Source organism: Saimiri boliviensis, chromosome 7 (assembly GCF_048565385.1).
Source record: "Saimiri boliviensis isolate mSaiBol1 chromosome 7, mSaiBol1.pri, whole genome shotgun sequence".
In the NCBI taxonomy this organism is placed as follows: Eukaryota; Metazoa; Chordata; class Mammalia; order Primates; family Cebidae; genus Saimiri; species Saimiri boliviensis.
This window is the reverse complement of record NC_133455.1, coordinates 78,061,184-78,074,159: the sequence shown is the minus strand read 5'-3', so window position 1 is coordinate 78,074,159 and position 12,976 is coordinate 78,061,184. Positions and strand designations below refer to the sequence as shown.

The following is a 12,976-nucleotide window of genomic DNA, read 5'->3' as shown; positions in this document are numbered from 1 at the left end:
GGATAGGGAAGTTCTCCTGGATAATATCCTGAAGAGTGTTTTCCATTTTGGATTCATTCTCCCCATCACATTCAGTTATACCAATCAAGTGTAATTCGGTCTTTTCACATAATCCCATATTTCTTGGAGGCTTTGTTCATTTCTTTTTACTATTTTTTCTCTGATCTTGCCCTCTCATTTTATTTCATTGAGCTGACCTTTAATCTTTGATATCCTTTCTTCTGCTTGATCAATTTGGCTGTTGAAACGTGTGTATGCTTTGTGAAGTTCTCATGCTGTGTTTTTCAGTTCCATCAAGTCATTTATGTCCTTCTCTAAGCTGGTTATTCTAGTTAGCATTTCATCTTACCTTTTTTCAAGGTTTTTAGTTTCTCTGCATTGGGTTAGAACATTTTTCTTTAGCTCTGAGAAGTTTGTTATTACCTACCTTCTGAAGCCTGCTTCTGTCAATTCGTCAAACTAATTCTCTATTTTGTTTTGTTTCCTTGATGGTGAGGAGTTATGATCCCTTGAAGGAGGACAGGTGTTCTAGTCTTTGATAGTTTCATCCTTTTTGCTCCAGTTTCTTCCCATCTTCTTGGATTTTTCTAGCTTTGATCTCTGGGAGCCGCTTGAGGATGGAGTCTGTCCCTTGTCTGCCTGTAGAGGCACTGCTGCCACAGTCCAGCTACTATGTAGGCTTCCCGTGTCTTTTGTTTACACAGAAAGATTAGGCCTGCCTCTGTAATGGCAGATGCCCTTCCTTCCCCCCACTGAATTCTATCCTTCTGGTCAAGCTCAAACTGATGTGCTGGCTGTGAAACCCTCAAGTGAGAGTGCTTCAGCCTGCTGGGCTTTGTGGGGGAGGGACTCCCCTAGCTTATTGCCTGTCTCCCTGCTTTTAACACCCCCTCTCTCCAGAGGACCAGTAGCTCTGTCCTGCAGGCTTTCCCAGCCTGTCAAGGCATCCACCTAGATCTGTGCCGACAATCTTCAGCACCAACCAGGGCTGCTATTCAGCTCTGTGCAGGTAACTCGGGTGCTTTTCAGCCCAGTGAAGATCTCCTGGTCTATGGGTTGCAGAGACTTTGGGTGGAGCACAGTATCTGCACTGGTGTGCCAGAGAGGGGAAGCCCCTGATGCTCCAGTCAGATGCACTTCCTGGGTGGAAACAGTGCCCCACCCAACCTTGGTTTGCCCTCTTTGGGCTATGCCCACTGTCCAACCAATCCCATTGAAATTAACCTCATACCTCATTTGGAGATGCGGAGATTACTTGCTTTCTGTGTCTCTCTCACTCGCTGGAGCTGTTTCTATTTGGTCATCTGGGCAGAATCCCAATATTTTAGCATTTTTGTCTTGACTATATAGAGTAAAAATAACTTTTATTACAGCCATTAGCAGAAAAGTCAGCATAGGCTGAGCTTAGCATTTGCCAAATAGGTCTAGACATCAGGTAAGCCCTATTTAATAACACTGTGAAATACAGGTTTACTATTGCATGGATGATGGGAGCATATTGGTACTTTCTGATTATGAATATAGAATTCTAAAACATTAGTGAGCAGAATTTCTTAAGAGATGTCACCGAAAGAAGTTTGGTAAAAAATTTTTTTGTTAACAAGAATGCTTGACAAATAGAATATTTTCTTTAGTATGTCTTTAAACAAGCTTGTCCAATCCACCCCCTATGAGTCATATGGCAGGATGGCTTTGAATGTGGCCCAACACAAATTCATAAACTTTCTTAAAATATTATAAGATTGACCGCTGAGACCGTGTCCACCTTGCGAGCACAGAGCCTTGCCCTTGCTGTTCTGTCGCCTGTCCACACTCGCCGCCAGCTCACCATGGAGGATGATATCACTGCACTTGTTGTTGACGACGGCTCCCGCATGTGCAACGCCAGCTTCGTGGGCGACAATGCTCCCCGGGCCGTCTTCCCTTCCATCTTGGGGCACCCCAGGCACCAGGGCATGATGGTGGGCATGGGTCAGAAGGACTCCTATGTGGGTGACGAGGCCCAGAGCAAGAGAGGCATCCTGACCCTGAAGTACCCCATTGAGCATGGCATTGTCACCAACTGGGACGACATGGAGAAGATCTGGCACCACACTTTCTACGAGCTGCATGTGACTCCTGAGGAGCACCCCGTGCTGCTTACTGAGGCCCCCCTGAACCCCAAGGCCAACTGTGAGAAGATGCCCCAGATCATGTTTGAGACCTTCAACACTCCAGCCATGTATGTAGCCATCCAGGCTGTGCTTTCCTTGTATGCCTCCGGCCGTACCATTGGCGTCATGATGGACTCCGCTAATGGGGTCACCCACATTGTGCCCATCTATGAGGGGTATGCCCTTCCCCACACCCTCCTGCATCTGGACCTGGCTGGCCGGGACCTGACTGACTACCTCATGAAGATCCTCACTGAGCACGGCTACAGCTTCACCATTACGGCTGAGCGGGAAATCATGCATGACATCAAGGAGAAGCTGTGCTACGTTGCCCTGGACTTGGAGCAGGAGATGGCCATGGCAGCCTCCAGCTCCTCCCTGGAGAAGAGCTATGAGCTGCCCGATGGTCAGGTCATCACCATCGGCAACGAGTGGTTCCACTGCCCTGAGGCGCTCTTCCAGCCTTCTTTCCTGGGCATGGAATCTTGTGGCATCCACCAAACTACCTTCAACTCCATCATGAAGTGTGATGTGGACATCCGCAAAGACCTGTATGCCAACACAGTGCTGTCTGGCGGTACCACCATGTACCCTGGCATCGCTGACAGGATGCAGAAAGAGATCACTGCCCTGGCACCCAGTACGATGAAGATCAAGATCATTGCTGCTCCCGAGCACAAGTACTCCGTGTGGATCGGTGGCTCCATCCTGGCCTCGCTGTCCATCTTCCAGCAGATGTGGATCAGCAAGCGGGACTATGACGAGTCCGGCCCCTCCATCGTCCACCACAAATGCTTCTAGGTGACTTAGTTGTGTTACACCCTTTCTTGACAAAACCTAACTTGCACAGAAAACAAGATGAGATTGGCATTGCTTTATTTGTTTTTTTGTTTTGTTTTGTTTTGTTTTTGGCTTGTTTTCAGGCTTTAAAAACTGGAACGGAGAAGGTGACAGCAGTCAGTTGGAGCGAGCATCCCCCAAAGTTCTACAGTGTGGCTGAGGACTTGATTGTGCACATTGTTTTTTTTTTTTTTTTTTTTTTTTTTTTTTTTTTTTTCAAGTCATTCCAAATATCGTGAGATGTATTGTTACTGGAAGTCCCTTGCCCTCCCAAAAGCCACCCCACTTCTCTCTAAGGAGAATGGCCAGGCCTCTCCTGAGTCCACACAGGGGAGGTAACAGCATTGCTTTTGTTGTAAATTATGTCATGAAAATTTTTTAAAATTTGGCCTTAATACTTTTTTTATTTTGTTTTATTTTAAAAGATTTTAGCCTCTGTGGCTACCCCTTTTTTTGTCCCTCAACTAGAGATGTATGAAGGCTTTTGGTGTCCCTGGGAGTGGGTGGAGACAGCGAGGGCTTACCTGTACACTGACTTGAGACCAGTTGAATAAAGTGCACACCTTAAAAAAAAGAAAAAAAAATATATATATATATATAAAATAAGATTTTTTTTTACAATTATTTTCTGCTCATCAGCCATTGTCAGTGTTAAGTGTATTTTATGTGTGGCCCAAGACAACTGTTCTTTTTCCAATGTGACCCAGAGAAGCCAAAAGATTGGGTACCTTTTTTGCTAATGTGACAGTGTCCCATGCTCATTATTCTGGATATCAGTGATCATTGCATAGTTCTCTAGAAGATGTAGGAGATGGATCCAATTGTGACAGTCATCCTAGTCTTTTACCTCTTACCTATTCTTGTTACTTCTTGTATTACCGTAAAATTTTTCTCTTTCAAAGGAGTGACTGTATGAACGCATACCTGCCCTCTATAGTTAGTACTGTTTTTAACGGAGCTGATACTCATGTGGACCGCTAGATGGCAGGATGAGCCCCTGCTCCGTCTGAGAGCAGGTTCTTCATTTGTAGATAGATAAGTTTATACCAGATTCCATACAGCTGAAATGGCACTGGAGAGACAGTGGTAGTCAAGGTAGATCCGGTTTTGCCTTCATGGGGAGATAGATCATTAATGATAAAAATGAAAACATTTAATAAATCCAATGAAAAACACAGGTTCTTGAGAGCAAATATGTGTGTTCTGAAAATTAGATCCACTTAAAACTTGGTGAGTACACAAACTACAAGTTTGATTAAAAAGATAATTACCATATCGATCTATCCATCCATCCATCCATCCATTTATTAATTTATTGAAATTGAGTCTCACTCTATTATTTATTTATTTAGATTGTGTCTCACTCTATCGCACTGGCTGGAGTGCATTGGTGCAATCTTGGCTCACTGCAACTTCTGCCTTCCACGTTCAAGCGATGTTTGTGTCTCAGCCTCCTGAGTAGCTGGGATTACAGGCGCCCACTGCCATACTCAGCTAATTTTTCTATTTTTAGTAGAGACAGGGTTTCACTATTTGGCCAGGCTGGTCTCGAACTCCTGACCTCAAGTGATCCACCCACTTTGACCACCCAAAGTGTTGTGATTACAGACTTCAGCCACTGAGACTCGACCCCCATTTAATGTATAACCTTTGTTAAAGTTCTATCAGAATTCTGGCTGAGTGATATTTAGAGTCCTTGTTCTGGCTTTTTACTTGGGATACTGCCTTGTTACTGATGCAGCTTTGATCAGTGGAGGAACACCAGGTTTTTGTTTCGAGTTGAATTAGATAAAACAGCCTCCACATAGTGATCTGTGTGGGAGGCCATGCTGTTAGACACATGTTGTATCAAGGGCAAAGGGACAACGGTGGGAATCATGAAGTTGGGTGGACCCTGTTTCTAGGGCTTGCATTTACATCTTAAAGGTTCCCAGCCCACGACTAAGAGCCAGGGTTTATTTGTTTGTTTTTAAAGATGGGGTTTCACCATGATGGCCAGGCTGGTCTTGAACTCCAGACCTCAGGTGATCCACCCACCTCCACCTCCGAAAGACAAGAAATGTTTTTGGAGCTGCGAAAAACCTTCGAAGGACCCCTTTTCCTTTCTATTAGCCTAAAATAATTTTTTTTTTTTTTTTTTTTTTTTTTTTTTTTTTGAGACAGAGTGTTGCTCTTGTTACCCAGGCTGGAGTGCAATGGCGCGATCTCGGCTCACCGCAACCTCCGCCTCCTGGGTTCAAGCAATTCTCCTGCCTCAGCCTCCTGAGTAGCTGGGACTACAGGCACGCGCCACCATGCCCAGCTAATTTTTTGTATTTTTAGTAGAGACGGGGTTTCACCACGTTGACCAGGATGGTCTTGATCTCTCGACCTCGTGATCCACCCGCCTCGGCCTCCCAAAGTGCTGGGATTACAGGCTTGAGCCACCGCGCCCGGCTAGCCTAAAATAATTTCTTAATAACTCCTACCACATTATCAAAGTGGAGCAAAATGGTGTATCTTTTTCCTTAAAAAATCTTATCTATTAAAAATCTCTGTTTTTCAGGCTAAGTCCCTAGTTGTGAAAGCTCTTTGTAGGGCCAGTTTTTTTTCCTTCTTTTTCTTCTTAATTTCAATTTCTCTCCTTTGAGAATGTTATATTCATCATTGGGTGGCATCATTCACCAGTTTGTGAAAGTGCATTCCTCTCCCATCTTTACTTTCTTTGGAGTTTAAGAAATTGTGGGAAAGTAAGACTGTTCTAGACTGTACACCATGCAGTTTATGTTATGATCTATTGTCTTCTTTGCAGCCTCAAATTCCATTTTTAGCTAAGACTGAGGATTTTAAATAACTTGTCACGACTGAAATTCAAACAATTCTAGGTATTTCTGACTACGAAAATCTAAGGTCTTTGCAGAGCAAGCCTATCTGATGCTTTTAAAATATTTTTTATTTTTGAGACCGCCTCTCAGTCTGTCGCCCAGGCTGGAGGGCAGTGGCATGATCATGGCTTACTGCAACCTCTACCTCCTGGGTTCAAGCAATCCTTCCTCCTCAGCCTTGAGAGTTAGCTGGGACTACAGGTGTGCACCACCACACCTGGCTAATTTTTTTTACTTTTTTTTTCCCAGAGATGAGGTCTCAGGCTGTTGCTAAGGCTGGTCTGAAACTGCAGGGCTTAAGTGATTCTCCTGCACTGGCTCCCAGAGTGTTGGGATGACAAGCATGAGCCACCACTCCCAGCCTGATGCTTTTGAAACATATAGCATTTAATAGCTTCTGGGGCATTCTTTTGTCAACATTAGCCAAAACTTCTTAAAACCACTCCCAATTGCATTTTTTTATAGTTCCCTAGGACCAGAGTTGGCAAACTTTCTGCAAAGAGCCAGATAGTTAATTATTTGGGCTCTGCAGGGCCATGTTTTCTGTCATAGCTACTCAGCCCCACTCTTGTAATGCAGGAGCATCCATAGACAACAAGTAAACACATGGGCATGGCTGTGCTCAAACTTTATTAATACAAATGGATGGGTGATGGGCCACAGGTGCAGACCCCTATCACGGAGTATGTTTTCTGAGACTTAATGTTTCTTGTGATTTACCCTCTGACTCTAAAATTAGTGCACTAACGATTTGTGTTAGTTGAAGTATTTGGTTTGTTGTGTTGTGTTGTTAGAGATGTTAATTGTATCCTAACCTGCCTTGTGATTCTAACTGGAATGTCAGCAGAGCCCTTTGTAGTAATTAGAGCTGATGTTTGATGAATGTTGCATTTACTACTCTTTCCTAACATGACTCTACAGAAGTCTTTTGACATCAGAGGCCGTAAAAGAATATACTTTGTTTCTGTTATTAGAACTGAGGTAGATAGGGAAGTCATTTAATCTAAACTCCTTTTCTAGATGAAGTAGCTATAGCCTTTAGAAGCTAAATGATCTGGGCTGGGCACAGTCACTCATGACTGTAATCCCAGCACTTTGGGAGACCGAGGCAGCAGATCACTAGAGGTCAGGAGTTCAAGACCAGCCCGGCCAACATGGTGAAAACTCATCTCCACTGAAAATATAAAAATTAGCTTGGTGTGATGGTGGATGCCAGTAATCACAGCTATTTTGGAGGCTGACGCAGGAGGATCGCTTGAACCCCGAAGGTGGAAGTTGCAGTGGACCTGGATTGCAGCACTGCATTCCAGCTTGGGCAACAGAGTAAGGAAAGTTAAATGATGTGTGTAAGTGTTAAATTAGCTACTTGGTGGCAAGTGTAGAATAAGTCATATCCTGACTGCCAGACTTTTTCCAGCTGTAGCCTTCTACTTAATGTATGCTCCTACCCCTAGCCACTGACAGCAAATATGGGCCTGAAGGTCTTATTGGGTATTACTTATTTATTAGGTATTATCTTATTTATTGAAGTCCTGAAATGAGGAATCAGATGAGCAGCTACAAACTTTAAAAAAAAATTGTCTAAAGGCTCTTTAAAAGGAAATCTCAAAATTTATTTAAAAATATATGTATCTATGACTTGAGACATTTTTCTAAGCAAAAAACCCCATAAGTATCGTAAGTGTTGTGTCTTGTTAATTGCATTCTACTAATGTGGACATATAAAGATGAGTAAGACCAGTCTTAGTTCAAAAGTATATATAATTCAATGAGAAACATGCCTGTAAAATTGTGTTTTGCGTAATTTATGTGTGAGACTATGTAATTCAGTATTATAGAAGTAGTAAGGATAATTAAAGGTGGAAGAGCCTTTTCAGTTATGGTACTGACAAATGCTTAGTCAAAAAAGAATGAATATGATTTTGAAACTGCAAAATTATTCTAGTTGGGGGGAAGTGTAGAAGTTGAAATGCCAAAATTAGTTGAGGAAGGTGGACGATCGCTGGAGGCTGAAAGTTCAAGACCAGTCTGGACAACATGACAAGACCCCAATCTAAAAATAAAGTAAAAATAAAAGAGAAAAAGGCAGCATGGGCCTGTGAGGCCTGTGGGTGCCTGCATCCCCCTGTTCCCCCCGAGTCTTCCAGCTCCCCAGCATTTCCCAGCTCCCACCACAGCCTGCTCTGCAATGGTCCGCTCCAGCTGCCCTTGTGGGTTCAGGATCCAGACAGAAGGCTGTCTGTTCTCTGCCCTTTGTTGTGGCCCCTACAGGCCCCGGTTACTGCGGCAACCACCAGAGCAGCCTTGGCCCTATGGAGGAGCCCCAGGCTACCCCTGAGCCATACTTGAGGCTGGTTCTGGAGGTGCCACACAGGGTCGTGGCAGCACTGCGTCAAAGTACGGGAGCAGATTCTAATTCTTACGGTTTTCCATGGGAATGGGTGATAGGGGCAGCTATGTTTGGATTTTTTGCTATTCTCTTTTTTTTTTGTGGAGAGGTTTTAGATCAGTTAGGAGTCAACTTTATGTGCGAAGAGAGAAAAAGCTTGCTGAAACACTGTCTAGACTAATTGAGGAAAAATGTCAACTACTTGAAAAACTGAGCATTATTCAAAAAAAGTATGAAGGCCATGAAGTGGAGTCATCTTTAAAGGACGCCAGCTTTGAGAAGGAGGCAACAGAAGCACAAAGTTTGGAGGCAACCTGTGAAAAGCTGAACAGGTCCAATGAGGAACTTGAGGAAGAAATACTATGTCTAGTAAAAGAGTTAAGAGAAGTTGAAACAGTCTCAACAAAATGAAATGATGGTGGATATTTCAAAAAGGAGACAGTCTCTAGAAGATGAGTCAAAATCCCTCAAATCACAAGTAGCTGAAGCCAAAATGACCTTCAAGACTTTATTTCCAATGAATGAAGAACCGCTGACGATAGCAATAAAGGATGCTTTGGATGAAAATTCTCAACTTCAGGAAAGCCAGAGACAGCTTTTGCAAGAAGCTGAAGTGTGGAAAGAACAAGTGAGTGAACTTAATAAACAGAAAATAACATTGGAACACCCCAAAGTACACGCAGAACAAGTTCTCAGTGCTAAAGGCAATCTCATCAAGACTCTGACTGAACACTTGCTGAAGATGAAAGATTGGGCAGCTATGCTTGGAGAAGACAGAACGGATGAAGACAAGGAGTCAGAACAGAACAGTGAATCAGCAAATGGTGTGTACTTAGATCATCCTCCAAACAGAGCTTTGAAGAAATTGATTGATGCTGCTAAGTTCAATGGTTCTTTCAAAAGCTTAGAAAGAGAAAGAACCCAAATTAATATTCAGTTATCTAAAGTTGATAAAATGAAGGAAGAACTTACCGAACGTATTAAAAAAGACTGAACAAGCATCTTTGCAGTCAGAAAACACACATTTTGAAAGTGAGACTCAGAAGCTTCAACAGAAACTTAATGACTGAATCATATCAAGAAAATGAAATGAAACTCTACAGAAAATTGACAACAGAGGAAAACTGCCAGTTAGAGACAGAAGAGAAACTTTCTAAGGTAGATAAAAGGATCAGCCATGCCACCGCAAAGCTAGAGACCTATAGAAAGCGAGCCAACGATCTTGAAGAAGAATTGGAGAGAACGATGCATTATTATCAAAAGCGCACTATTTCCTATGAGAACAAAGCGCATGATAATTGGTTTGCAGCTCGAACTGCTGAAAGACATCTCCATGATTTAAGGAAAGAAAATGCTCACAACAGACAAAAATTAACTGAACTAGAGTTTAAATTTGAACTTTTTGAAAAAAATCTACTTATTTAAAACTTAAAATGCATTTATTATGTTTGATCTAATTGTTGTATTTACTGAATTCTTTTAAAGCTTCACATAAGAAAAAAAGGAATAATATATTGGCTTTATATTCATACTTTACCATTTTGAACTATAGGGTTCTGCAGAAGAAATATGTGGTTACCAAATACTAGGTTTGGCTATGAATGTCTCATCTAGTCATTCCTTCCCTTGTTTCTCCTCTCTTTTTAAAGTTTAAAGCGAATTAAAATGAATTCTGTTTGGGGGAATTTTAAGGTGGTTTTTGATATAACTGGAAATGTTTTAGTGTAATATTAAATCAGAATTGGGAATCACTGATATGAATTTTAAGTTTGGTGAAAGTCATATTACATGAAAATGTTTTTGGAGAAGGACTCTGATAATGAAAGAAAAAATATTATTTCTACAGTAAGTTTTATGTATTTTGAAATAGTTCACCTTTCAAAATAGAACAGGACAAAAATTACATTAAAAATTAATGATTTTCCTTTAATCATCAGTATTTGGAGAGATACATTTTTCTCAATGTTGTAAAAATTAGTTTGTTAGATCAAGTAATTATTCTGGTGTCAGTTTTCAACTAAAATAATAGGTAATGGAAGTTATAAATTTAATGATTTATTAGGGCACAGTGCAGGTTCTCAAAGTTATAAAACGTCTTTTACCAACCTAATTGAACAGTGAGAAACGTGTATCCACCGAGGAGTTTTCCTCCTCACCTTCCCCAAGACCTGGATTTTTCCTCCCACCTCCACTGCAGAAGTGAGTCCTTCAGGGCTGAGTCCACCTTCAAATGAGCCTGCAACTGAACATCCAGGACCACAGCAAGAAACTTCACAATATTTTTTGCTCTCTTCAAAAATGATTTTGACTGCTATTATTTTCAATTTAAATTAACTGCTCTTACTGTATAACTGTTACTTATATTTACTTTACTTACACTTTTGCTAAAATGGAAGCTTAATGGCATTATAATTCCAGGCTAGTATTTTATAAATAAAGATGATTTAAATATAAATCTTATGAGTAAATTATTTCCATTTTATTTTATTCTAGATAGTATAACTATTTTAATTTGATTAATCCACCAATATATAAACAATAGTGAGAGTTTTATATAAGTAATCTTGCAGGTGCAGAAGCTTTGAATTCTAAAGGCTGTATCTTTATGCCAAGAACTGTATTTATTGTGGTTGTAGACAAATGTGAAAGTAACTTTATGCTTAATTAAATAAATTTTAGTTGATCTAAAGACTTGTTTGGCATTGGTTACAATAAAATCAGCTAGTTTTTCCATTAAAAACCCTAATGTGAACTATGAGTTCAGTTGATAATAATGTATCAGCATTGGTTCATCAATTGTATCAGATTCGCCACACTAATGCCAGATGTTAATAATAGGGGAAACTGTGTCTGTGGGTGGGGCAGGAAAAGGGTATATGGGAACTCTGTACTTTCTGTTCAGTTTTTCTGCAAACCTCAAAAGCTCTAAAAGTTCATTTAAAAAAATGAAATGAAAGAAAATGAAAAAAATTCCAAGGAAACAAAAATAGAAGAAAATATAAATTAATATATAATTTAAGAAAAAACTTGGTAGGAATATATCAAAAAACATGAATCAAGAAGGAAAAGACTAATACAAATATACCACTAGAACATGAGCAAAAGATATCAATAGATTTTTTTTTAAAAAAAGAAGAAGAAATGTTCAATTAGACTATGACAGAAATGTTCAGTCACATTAATACTAAAACTTAAAATATGAGATTTCATTTTTCTATATGAAATTGGCAAGCATTTTTAAAACATAATAGTAATCACGAGGGACCAGACAGGTCCTTTCACATATGACCAGTGAGGACTGTAAATCGGGATGGCCTTTGGTCAGAAAAAGATTTTCCAGAACTTGGAAGGTAAAATAGGATTGCACGATTGGTTTTCATGTCAGGGCATTGTGTAACTAGCCCATCTAAGGTGAATTGAATCCTGACTCGTTATTATTGATTTGCACATTTTACAACTGTAAATTCAGATGTTAGCTTGGTAAAATGTTAATATTTTTGTCCAACAGAGAGATAATTTCTGTCCTGCACAAAAATGACTTCTGCTTTGTAAAGAAGATAGCACCAAAAGTTACGGTTTATCACCCTGTAGGACATTAATTAGATGAATATCTAAATTAGCAATAAATTTATAATGATTATAGTATTATTTTTCTTAGATATGTATGTATTTATGTATATGTATATTCTGTAGTATATATACATAATATACATACAACATGTATATATATATCATATACATTATGGGATATATATACATATATACACAATATATGTATATATTGTGTATATATTATAGATTTATACATAATATGTGCACATAATATATGCCTCTATAGATATATGTACATAATATATACACATAGATTCATGTGTATATACATATAGGTACATAATATATGTATATACTTATTCATATTATATGTATATACATATATTGATAAATATGCATAATACATATATGCATACAGTTATACATCGCTTTTGTGTGTGTGTGTGTGTGTCTGTGTGTGTGTCTGTGTGCATGTACACACACATAATTTCTCATGTCTTTCTTTGAACTGGCTTTGTTCTCCTCCTGGTTTCCTCATTAATGAGTTAAAATAAAAACTTGACCTGCACTTACTCTATATTTATATGAGAATACTTTTTAACATTTAAAAATTATACATTTGACATTTTAGAGGAGTAAACTTGACCAAATATGTTAAGTCTTAAAAATGTACATGATTTTTAACCTTGCAATTGCATGTCTAAGAATTTATCCTAAGGAGGTACTGAGGTACTCAGAGATGGAGCTCTGAGAATGTTTATAGATGTGCCGTGTATAACAATGAAATATCAGAAACAAATGTGCAACACTAGGGCACTGATTAATACCTACGTGTGTTTGTGTTTGTTTTGGAATTTAGTTTTTGTTTTGTTTTGTTTTGTTTTTCTGACAGAATCTCATTCTGTTACCCAAACTGGAGTGCAGTGCTGTGATCATGGCTCACTGCAACTTCAAACTCTTGGGCTCAAGCAATCCTCCTGCCCCAGCCTCCTGAGTAGCTGGGACTACAGGTGTGTGCCAGCATGACCCACCCCTAAATATGTTTTAAGAATGGTTGTTTCCAGGTACATAAAATTTGTAAGTTTAAAAGTTTTCTTTTATGTTGTTCATGTTTTCTTGTGACACTTTCAAAAGAAAAAAGTTTGAAAGTCAAAGTCTAGTTCTACTGTTCTCATTCT

At 39.7% G+C, this 12,976-nt stretch overlaps 2 pseudogenes; both read left to right on the top strand.

The window, feature by feature from the left end:
• The first annotated feature begins 1,814 nt into the window (after positions 1-1,814).
• LOC101045773 (actin, cytoplasmic 1 pseudogene) lies at positions 1,815-3,577 on the top strand (annotated as a pseudogene).
• Positions 3,578-7,965: 4,388 nt separating this feature from the next.
• On the top strand, positions 7,966-10,658 carry LOC120365020 (melanoma inhibitory activity protein 2-like; annotated as a pseudogene).
• Positions 10,659-12,976: the final 2,318 nt, after the last annotated feature.